Consider the following 11931-nt stretch of genomic DNA (forward strand, 5'->3'; position numbering starts at 1 on the left):
TTGAAAACTTTGGCTCCTCTTGGGAGGTTGGAAGTTGATGAAGAACATAAAGTAGAACCACACCTTAGTTAGAAATACCAATAATTTGTCAACTTGATATGGATGCTAGTCTTTCTTGTAGTATTTTGAACACTCTTAAGCATTAAGTCAAAACCCAAGCAATGACTTTATGCGAAATGCATTAAAGTATCAAAACTCTTATTTTAACTTAACACTTTGAAAAGTTAGAGAGAAAAAGGGTGAGGGAGTGATTCACCTGAATTAAAAGCCAAAGAAAATGAGATCAGAAGGCCCTTTAAAATACTTTCAAGAGTCCTCTTTATCCATTAATTCTTTCACTTATATATTTTTTTGAACGGAAAATATACTCTTTTTCCTTAATTCCACCTATGTCCACGACAGGACTTGAACCCTCAACATGAAGGATGGAAGACAACATGTGAGACGGTTAGGCTAGAAGCCCTTTGGTGTCTTTCATTTTCTATCCCATACTTCTAGTACTTGAAAGCCAATGGATAAGAGCATGGATAAAGGAATAAACAAAGACTAGTTTGGTTTTTTTTCCCATGCTAGTTTATTCATGTTTTTGGAAGCCGAAAAGAAAGAAAAATGACAGCCTTTTTTTTGTATATTTATGTATCTTAAAACCCTTTAAAAAAGACATAAAATATACATACTTTTGTACTTCTTTGTTCATGCTTGAATATTATAAGAAAAGCAAGCTTATAAAGCATGGTACATACAATTTAAAAAGCATTAAGGACATGTGACTAGCCATGAAGCTAGTCACGTTTTTGTCTTGCAAAAAAAAGGAGAAAAGCTTTCATTCATTTACTCATATATATATATATATATATATATATATATATATATATATATATATATATATATATATGTATCAACTTCAAAAGTTTCCTCAAATACATTCGTGAATGAAGAGAGGTCCTTGTTCTAACTTCTTCAAATTCATCACCGACTCTATAATCCATTCTCTTAGAGTTGCTCCGTATACATTATGATTTGACATAAGCAACAAAACGTCGTTTCCGAATCATCAATTGCGAAAACTAAACAAAAATTAAAGAAGAAAATATTGAATTAATGATGTGCATACTATTCCATGCTCCTGTTAGTGGACTAGTGGACTCGTCGAGTTGAAGTAGGAAATAGGGCCATTGAATTTATCTTTTGCGTATGCTAAGTTCCAAATTTGACCCAAAAGCGTATTATCTTGTCGTAGAGATTTGAGAAGGAGATGGAAAATGGATGAATATATGAAGATGGTGACAATTGTTGTTGATTATACTTTTCACACCTCTATTATAGGTGGAATTATACGTAGTCGCCACCATCATCGGAAAAATCGGTCTTTTCTTTATTATCGCCACCAATGATTCAAGATGGGGATGTGAATGAAGATGGAGATGTGAATGGAGAATGGTGGAGCGGTTTCATTTTAGGGCTTATTCTATTAAAGGTAAATGAAAAAAAACCAAGCATATAATGTTTTAATTTTAATTTTGAAACAAATAGAAAAACCCACGTGGACTAAGGTGCTGTTCGTTTTTTCGAAGCGCAAATTCATGAAGTTTGCGGATCACCTCTGCAACTCTCTATAATAGAAGAGGTGAACCAAACAGATGCAACATGTAATAGGAAACATGTTTGTTTTTTAACATCTGTAGACTGTTTCAGTAAACTGAAATTTAAATAAACTAATTTTATAAACCTAAAATAATTCTCAACACCAAAATTTTAATAAATCTAGTCTTAAAACATCGAAATAGTACTAAAAAGAACATATAAAAAACAAAAATATAAAATTTCTAAAAAAATCTAAAAAAATATAAAAGTAGCTATCAGTTTTATTCTAGAAAAAAACTAATTAAAAAAAACATAAAAAAAGAAAATATTGCAAACAATGTCTACAAAGTTTGTAAAAGAATTACACATGCTAAAAAGATGCAACCGAAACTAAAAATATTATTAGCAGAAACGGTAAAAAAATTTTAAAAATCAAAGTTTTTTTTTTTAAAAAAATCAAGTTATAAAAAATTATGGAAACTATAAAAAGAAATTGTATCAAATCCGTAAATCAAAGTGAAAAAAAAAATCGAAGTTTAAAAAAAAAAAATAAGTTATACCATTTTTTTTTAAAATCACTTGAAAATAATGAAAGTTGAAAAGGTTTGAAGAGACAAGTCAAAACTTTGAATCCTTCAAAAAATAAACTGTTGCAAAAGGATAAGTGTTGCGCATGTCGCATTGTGAAAAATGGCCCGAAGAGGTATTTTTTTTATTTTTTATTTTTTTTCTTTTAACAAACACCACGTAAGTGTTCAAGATAAAAACCTAATTAAGTTGGATGGTTCCCCTATTTAACATATAAATTGATGTTTTAAGGACCTATTAGCAAAAAAAAAATTAATAATAATAATAATAATAATAATAAGAATAATAAGAGGAAATTGCAAATTTAGCCAACACACTAATTACTTTGTGGAAAATAGCCAAAAAAAAACCCAAAATTGCATTTTTAGCCACTAAAATAACAGATGTGTAAATCCATCTGTGATTTCGTCATGTCATCTGCGAACGTACAAGTGGCTAAAACACATGCTTTAGCCACTTGTATGTTCGCAAGCAGGTGACTTTTTTTTCGTTGTATATATACCCCCTTTTCTAGCCTAAAATCGCAGATGGACTACTATGTGCATCTGCGATTTCCTCTCTATTCACCTTCGATTTTGTGATTTTTTTTTTGTTTTTTTTTATTTTGACTACGAAATTGATAGGGTTTGACCACGAAATAACCTTATTATATATGAACCTTTTCAAAAAATTATCATTTTTGTTGTTATTTCTTTGGAAAATTTGTTTAAAACGTCTCTAAAAAAATAAATGAATATTTGGTTTGCGTTGTAACTAGCGGGAGGTGAAAAGAGAGAGAGCTTATCTAAAAAAGATAGTGAAAAATGAAGAAAATAAAACGTTTTTATACAAAATAGCTACGAAATCACAGATGAAATGCACAAAATCACAGATGGACTGTTCCATCTACGAACGTATAAATGCCTAAAACACATGTGTTTTAGGCACTTGTATGTTTGCAGATGGAAATACGAAATCGCAGATGAGCTTAATCCATCTGCGATTTTAAGGGCTAATTTTGTAATTTGAGTTTTTTTAGTTATTTTTGGCAAAATAATTATTATATTTGGCTATAATAATAATAATAAAGACTTTCAATCATCAATCCGGAATAAACTATTCACCTTCCTTTTATGTGGGTAAAGTATTGAGTTCCTAAAGTTCCTAAATGCAGTATAAACCAGTCACCTCCTTTTATTGGAGTTCCTAAATCCGGAATAAACCGTTCACCTCCCTAAATTCTTAATATTACATTTGTCCTGTATATAATATCGTATAACATAAAAAAAAGCTGTCCAAAATCCGGAGGAGAATAACCAGGTCCAGAACTCTAGATCCAACCCACAAAGTCAAAAGGGTGAGTTCGCAGGATTCCTTTTCTAATAATATAATATGGTTTTGAAACAAATGTGCGTGGCCTCCATCACTCATTACAGTTGACTGTCAACCTTGAATATCATCCATGGCGGAACAACTATTGCAAATTCGACGTCTACTTCGACTTCTTCTTCATCAATAGTTATGATCGCTGCCACTGGCGATGGTAAGGAATCTCAACCCTCAACCTCCTCCATACAACTCACTCAAGCATGCCGTCACTTCCAGTTTACTGAGATTCTCTTAGCAACCAATAATTTTGACGAATCATTAGTAATTGGGCATGGAGGATTTGGAAAAGTTTACAAAGGTAACATTATCAATGGATCAAGTGTTTCCATTGCTGCCATTAAACGGTTGGACTCCATGTCCAGTCAAGGGGCAACAGAGTTCTGGGCGGAAGTTGAGATGCTTTCAAAGTTACGTCATTGTCATCTTGTGTCTTTGTTTGGTTATTGTAATCATGAAAATGAAATGATCCTCGTATACGAATATATGCCAAATGGAACACTAGAAGACCACCTCCATAAACTTGGTACCCCTCTTTCATGGCTTCAACGACTCAAGATCTGCATAAGTGCAGCTCGTGGGTTAGACTATCTCCACACGGGTACAGGGATTGATTTCGGGGTTATACATCGTGATGTCAAGAGCTCCAATATTTTGTTACATGAAAGTTGGGCTGCTAAAATTTCAGATTTTGGGTTGTCCAAAATAGGTCCAACGAATCAGACATCAACTCATGTCAACACACTTGTTAGAGGAACATTTGGGTATCTTGATCCACATTATTACGCAACTGGAAGGCTGACAAGGAAGTCTGATGTGTATGCGTTTGGGGTTGTGTTGTTCGAAGTGCTGTGCAGGAAGCGTGCTGTGGATAAAAATCTTGAAGTAGGCTTGGCAACATGGGCTCAAGATTCTATCAAAGAGGGAAAGTTAAAGGATATAATTGATTCAGATATAAGGGGGCAAATATCTACAAAATGTCTAAAGGGGTTTGTTCGAATTGCAGAGAGATGTTTGCTTAGCCATCCAAAGCAACGCCCTACCATGGCTGAGGTTGTTTTCAGTCTTGAATCTGCACTGAACATACAAGACAAAATCAATAGTTCCTTGCAGGCTGGTGGCAAAACAATATTTGGAAGAATGTTTGATCGGTTTCCCTTTTCCTCCAATGTAGAGAACTCTGGTATTTTCAGCTCCTGTTGAATTGTGTGTATATATTCCTTAGTTAGAATGTAGAAATGCAATCTCATAACTTTAAAATACAAAAGAGTAGTTATGCCGAAAGCAGTACTGAGTTCAAATATTCATGTTATTATTCTATCATTTGCTTTAATATTGGTGATTAGCATAATCCAAATTTCTTTCATTTGTTTTACCATTATCTAGTTTGTAGTTTCATTGTTTTGCTCTAAAGCCTGATTCTTGATAATTCACCTTGTTTTGCGTATCCAAGTGTCTCTAGTTTCATTTTGTTTTTCCACAGAACTATGTGCTTATGTTCTTTACACTCTTAAAACTAGAACAGATTTGTTTGATGACTGATAATGCTCGTTTGTGCTTGTTACAATGCTTATGTGACATTCATTTGGTTCGTCTATATTCTATGAGATGCTTGACTCGAACCCTTGACCATTTAAGTATGCCACCCAGGAACCAACTGTGCTACATTTTTCTGTTTTATACACATGAGAGGATACAATAACTAAACTTATATTTACATATGTTGTGAAGAACACAAAATTATTACTATATAATCTTGTTTTGTTCATCTATTTCAGCCCATGGTGATTCTAAGCTATCAAGTAATGACAATGGCAATGTTACAGCAAACATAAATTCAAGGAGTAGTGTTGGTGAGAGAAGTTCTGGAAAGGTTTCCCAAGGTTGGGTTGACAACAACATTTTGATCTCTACAAATCCTGATGTTGGTATTAGGAAGCACAAAGAAGAAGGTTTTCAGCAACATACTGCAAGTCTGGTAAGCATACAAAAGTACACATCAACTTATATTTATAATGAAGAAAAAATATTTAGAGTTTTATGAGAAAACATTTGACTAACATATTTCTTCTAATCCTTTCACTTGTGACATTCTCACAAAGCCGTTACAGAAAGCATAATAGATCATATTTGTAATAGTTGGCATGATTAACATCTTTTCTCCAACTTGAGGAGGAAAGCTAGCTACTTTTATCTAGTTTCCTATTTGGATTGTATATATATATATCTTTGTATATAAAATGAGGGTTTCTGTTTCACAGAAAAGAAGTAGAATTTTTGTTTTGTGAATCTTTTTGATATATATGATGTTGCAGGAAACTACAGAAGCAGACTTTTTCAGTGAATATGGTGAAGGGAGTAGGTACAAATTATTGGAAGTTATTGGTAAAGGAAGCTCTGGTATTGTATGTTCTGCATATGATACTCATAGTGGCGAGAAAGTAGCAATAAAAAAAATAAATGATATATTCGAACATGTTTCTGTTGCTGTTAGCATCATTCGTGAGATTAAGCTTCTTAGGCTTCTTCATCATCCAGACATTGTTGAAATCAAACACATCATATTACCACCTTCAAAAAGAGAATTCCGAGATATATATTTGGTTTTTGAGCTTATGGAATCTGATCTGCATGAGGTTATTATCGCAAATGACGATTTAACACCAGCACATCATCAATTCTTTCTTTATCAGCTCCTCCGAGGACTGAAGTACATACACTCAGGTAATACAATGTGTTATGATCATTTCATGATATGTGTATTTCTTTCAAGTAGTCATGCCGTGTTATATTTTTGTGTATTCTGATTGTGAATTACTTACTTCTTTTGCAGCAAATGTCTTTCATAGAGATCTAAAACCCAAAAATATCTTGGCCAATGCTGACTGCAAACTCAAGATCTGTGACTTTGGTCTTTCAAGGGTTGTGTTCAATGATCAACCTACTTCAATATTTTGGACGGTATGTATAAGCCTTAAGTTGTGGGCTACCAATAAGAAACACTCACCATGGTTTTATGTTAATCAGGATGTTATTGGGCTTGTTTATAACTTTGGGCTTGGGGTGTTACAACTTACAATATGTTATTGGGCTAGTAAACTTACTTCTTTAAAAGTAATTTTTATCAACTGCTTGAATTTTGATGTGTTCACAGGATTATGTTGGAGCACGATGGTATAGGGCTCCTGAACTCTGTGGATCATTTTTTAGCAAGGTGCCACAACATACTAACTTGTACTACAGTTATATGCTTTAAATTCAACAAATTTAGACTTACTTTAAGTTCTCAACATATTGCATTCTACAAGAAATAAAGGTTTATAATATAGGGCTAACTACAAGAAATAGCAGTGGTGTTTATATATGCATTATTGCATTCTACTTCTGTTTCATTATATTACAGCACAGTGTTTACATTTTTCTTTATTAAGTCACTGTACTTCGAAAATCTAAACAATTATAGGACTGTACTTCAAAATTTTCTTATTAATACATTCCCAAAATTGGCTAGATATTTCAAAGTACAATGCTGTAATAGGAAAAAATATGGATGAGGATGCTATTGTAAACAAATCAATGGAAGTATATTGCGATTTCTTACATTTAAACATATAACTCACTATATGAAAAGCATTGGCCAAGTAGATTTCGAGTAATAAATAACAGTTTGTCTGCAGTACACACCTGCTGTAGACATATGGAGTATTGGTTGCATTTTTGCAGAGATTCTAACAGGAAAGCCCCTTTTCCCTGGGAAAAATGTTGTGCATCAGTTGGACTTGATCACTGATCTTTTAGGAACCCCAACAGCTGATACTATATCCAGGGTTGGTTTACATGACCATTTATTAGAAAGTAAATCGCTCTTTCTTGCTTATTAATGTTGATATGACTCAAAACAGATAAGAAATGACAAGGCAAGGAGATACTTAAGCAGCATGAGGAAGAAAAACAGGATTCCTTTTTCACAGAAGTTCCCACAAATAAAGATCCTCTCGCTCTTCGTTTATTAGAAAGAATGCTTTCATTTGACCCTAAGGATCGACCTACTCCTGAGGAGGTAACATCTTAGGCGCTATCTATCTAGATTTAAGAAAGATCTCTCTTAACAAAAAAAGGTTAAATGCAAAAAACAAAAAATCTATTTTTTTTTATTATTCCATCCTGCTTTCCTTTTTTTTCCCTTGATATTACAATGAACAATCCAGAAAATAAGACTCAAATTCTTGATTGATTTCCAAATCGATAAAGAAACAAGTAGCTACTCTAGAGGCTACACTCTCCCACGAGAAAACAAAATCACCAAAAAGATATCCACATTATTCTCCACTACCCTCTAAATATCCTTTTGTAATAAATTTAAAGGACGAAACTGCCCATGCACATGCATAACACTCTACCTCACTGAATTTCCTTCTTGTTCTTTCGAGAATACAAAATTTTTAGGGGAGGAGGTGTAGCACAATCCAAATACAAAACTGTTAACTGTGGAAAAGCCTCCTTGATTAGGGGCGTTGTATTCCAATGAATATATATATATATATATATATATATATATATATATATATATATATATATATATATCAACATAATTTACATAAGGGGTCCCTATACTATACATAAACAGAATAAATAACATATAACGTAACAAAAACAGTTTTCACTGCTATAATTGGGTAGAGCATTCAGAGTATAATGTCTTAAAAAGTATATAAATGAAAAAGCTATTACTGTGTAGATATATCAAAATAGAATGTTTAAGAAAACAACTGAGAGTAGAATGTTGTAATAGAAACAAATGAATGTAGGATTCTATAGTACTCATATAAGTTAAAGTAAGTTACTATTTCTTTTATTTGGATTACAAAAAAGCATGTTTTGCACTTTGTATTAGGCTCTTTTGGATCCATATTTGAAGGATATAGCTAAGATTGAGAGGGAGCCTTCTGCTCAGCCCATTTCAAAGTTGGAATTTGAGTTTGAACGAAGAAAATATACAGAAGAAGATGTACGTGAACTGATATATAGGGAGATTCTTGAATACCATCCAATTATTTTGAAAGAGTACTTGGATGGAGCTCAACGAACTGGCTTCATATATCCAATTCCAAGGTACAATTTTTTTTTTAAACTTTGGCATTATACTTTGGGTAAAATACAAAAAAACCAACATCCTTTCATTTATTTATTTGTTATATCATCCTTCTTTTACAACACTGTATTTTGAAAAATCTATCCAATTATAGTAATATCATTCAAAATACAAAGCATTTCATTGATATAGTGCGTAGATTTTACGAAGTACACTCTCCTAATAAGAAAAAAAACTAAAGTATGATGCTACAATTAGGTACACTTTTCGAAGTACAATGTCTTAATAGAAAAAAACAGAAGTTTGAGGTTGTATTAAAAAGAGATGAAAGTAAGATGATATAATAACCTAATCAATTGAAGTATGTTAATCTTTATTGCATTATCCTTTATTTTCTTAATGTTGCATGATATGTTTTGGTTCATCACATCCAAATATTTATGACTAATATTTAAATCCAAATACATTTCTATTTTTTCTATACTTAAATTGACACTTGGCTTTTTTGAGACTATTGTGAAAGTATACTATAAATTTTAGCACAAAAAGTGAAACAACTGATAGGCACACTGACCACACCTTGAAACAATGGTCAGCTGCTATTGACATCAACTGGTTCATGTTGCTGTAGTGCTATTTTAGCACAATAAATGACTTATAATAATGGGAAACAAGTTTTCATATTCTTAACATCACATTATTCAAGTATACTACCACCCTATTGTCGAGTTAATTTAAGGAGTGGAATGGAAGGTAATGAAAGTAGATCAAAGGGAAATGTGTTCTTGAGTTTTTTGTAAGAGATGGAAGGGGAGGGGAAGCAAAATAATTGTTTTTTTTTTACCAGGCAATTTTTGGGAGGGTTAGGAGGGTAAGCCAAAAAAAGGCTTAAATCTCTCCATTCCATTTCCCTTCAACTCAAGAACACACTTGATTATTTCTATTGTTCTTTCATTTCCACTCCTTCCATTCCTTTCGTTTGATTAAAAAACTCTAGAACAAGGTGAATGAATTTAATCACCAAACAAAAATAATTAACACATCAGAACAACATCACATGTTGTTGACTCCAGATCATTCCTGTTATCGTAGCAAAGTTCACATAATAAAGACCTAAAATCGTGTGGAACTAGTTTTAATATCTCCATGGCTTTTCATGATATCAAGATTAATGTATATTATCATTGTCTTCACTTTTGCAGGGCTATTGAGCAATTTGGGAAGCAGTTTCGTCACCTTGAGGAACTTTATGGCAATGGTACAACTGTTGATCCTATAGAGAGGCCACGAGCTTCATCATTGCCAAGGTGATCTATAACTGTGTCCATACTTAATTCCTAACTCCTGGATTCCCCCTAGGGCATAGCACAATCAATTCCAATGTGAATTTTGCTTCGTGTGAGAATTGAGCAATCATCATGATGTTATATACCAAATTTACATCTAACATGATGCTCTTGGAATATGTCGGTGTGGGCCAGCACATGGAAGAGTAACTCTTTTGTAGAGACTCCTGATTTTTTTACTGAACTGTGAAACTGGTTTACTTAACTTTTGGGTGCAGGGTTCGCATATTACACCCAGAAGAGACTGCACAAAGTATAATAGAAGTTACAAACGATCTCCCTAAATATCCAATCAAAGAAGCAGGGAACCAATAGATGACTCATGACAATAACCAGACTTTCTCTTCAAGTTCCTCAAATTGCCAAATGGTTTGATGATCCGGTGCAAATGATCATTATATTTGGGTTTTACTTCTTCCCATATATACTCATTATATCAAACTAAGAGGGTAAAAAGTAATGGCAGTAGCAGCATACATAATCCTGTGAAAATGAGCTTTTAGTGTTCTTATTTATACCCAGAATCATGTTGTAATCGAAAAACAATTGAACAAAAGTTAAAAGGAAATGGATATTTACTTTCACACTTTACAAAGACAAAATGCCTCAAGTAATGTACATATAACAAACACACACACAACTAACCTAACTGAGTAACAACTAATTAATCGACTCCACAGTTGCCACAGTCAACAACTAGGAAATGACACATCACCAAGATGGTAGAGATCCGGTAGATGTCAAACCTTGAGTAGATAAACCCATGAAAACTGTTGAAGGTGGATTTGAAGATAACAACAACAAATAAAGTGTAAGAAGCTGATAAGGTTTCTTACGCTAAAGAGATGAAGGGCATGTTTGGCAAAACTAGCCGTTCACTTAGTTTTAATATATGTAAAAGTGTTAGGCAAAAGTAGTTTTAACCTTTTAAAGGTGTCAAAGTACATAAAACTAAATGCAAAAAGCTACTTGAACTAGCTAAATACCTTTTGGATTCAATGCTTTTTGGTTAAAATAAAATAAAAACTTTAAGCTCGTATTTAAGCTGATACTCTTGAACCACCATTTTTCTTCTTAATTTGAGTTATTTTTTTCTTAAAAGATTAAACCTCTCAAAAGCTCACTGTCAAACAAACTGAAATCTAACACCTGCTCAAGCAAGAGGGTAAGGAAATATCTGTTGGGTTTCATTTAGAAATCGGTTTCTAAAAACACTAGAAACAGCAACGCAAGCATTAAAATTGTGAATAAACTTTAAACTATTTAATCCACCAAGGATCATTTTACACACATGGAAAGATTAATACAATCATAGGAACAAAAAAATACAACCTTTGAAAACATTGATTCATCTTGGGAGGTTGGAAGTTGAGGAAGAATGTAGAGTAGAACCACACCTTAGTTAGAAACATTAAAAATTTGTCAACTTGATATAGATTTTAGTCCTTGTAATAATATGAACACTCTTAAGCATTAAGTCAAAACCTAAGTAATGACATAAAGATATATGTAGTTAAAGTATCAAAACTCTTCTTTTTAACTTAACACTTTGAAAAGGTAAAAGAAAGAGGGGGACGGAGTGATTCACATGAATTACAAGCCAAAGAAAATGAGATCAAAAGGTCCATTAAAATACTTTCAAGAGTCATCTTTATCCATTAAGTCTTTCACTTTTTTTGAACGGAAAATCTACTCCTAATCGTTAATTCCACTTATGTCCACGATAGAACTTGAACCCTCAACCTGAAAGAGGAAAGGCAACACCTGATAATGTTGGCCTCGAAGCCCTTTGGTGTCTTTCATTTTCTATTCCATGCTTCTAGTACTTAAAAGCCTATGGAATAAGAACATGCCTAAAGAAATAAACAAAAACTAGTTTGATTTTTTCCGATGCTAGTTTATTCACGTATTTGGAAGCCAAAAAGGAAGAAAAATGGTAGCCTTTTTTTTTTTTTT

The 11931-nt window shown here is 32.8% G+C and overlaps 1 pseudogene across 1 annotated transcript; it reads left to right on the forward strand.

Moving 5' to 3' along the window:
- Positions 1 to 3453: 3453 nt before the first annotated feature.
- On the forward strand, positions 3454 to 10566 carry LOC145063323 (mitogen-activated protein kinase 14-like; annotated as a pseudogene). The gene is made up of 10 exons (XR_013687916.1): positions 3454 to 4720; positions 5316 to 5515; positions 5853 to 6261; positions 6371 to 6498; positions 6692 to 6751; positions 7215 to 7364; positions 7440 to 7597; positions 8432 to 8649; positions 9832 to 9936; positions 10194 to 10566. The product of XR_013687916.1 is annotated as a mitogen-activated protein kinase 14-like (transcript).
- The last annotated feature ends 1365 nt before the right edge of the window (positions 10567 to 11931 follow it).

This window comes from Lactuca serriola, chromosome 7 (assembly GCF_051521515.1).
Source record: "Lactuca serriola cultivar US96UC23 chromosome 7, Lser_US96UC23_V15, whole genome shotgun sequence".
NCBI classification, from domain to species: domain Eukaryota; kingdom Viridiplantae; phylum Streptophyta; class Magnoliopsida; order Asterales; family Asteraceae; genus Lactuca; species Lactuca serriola.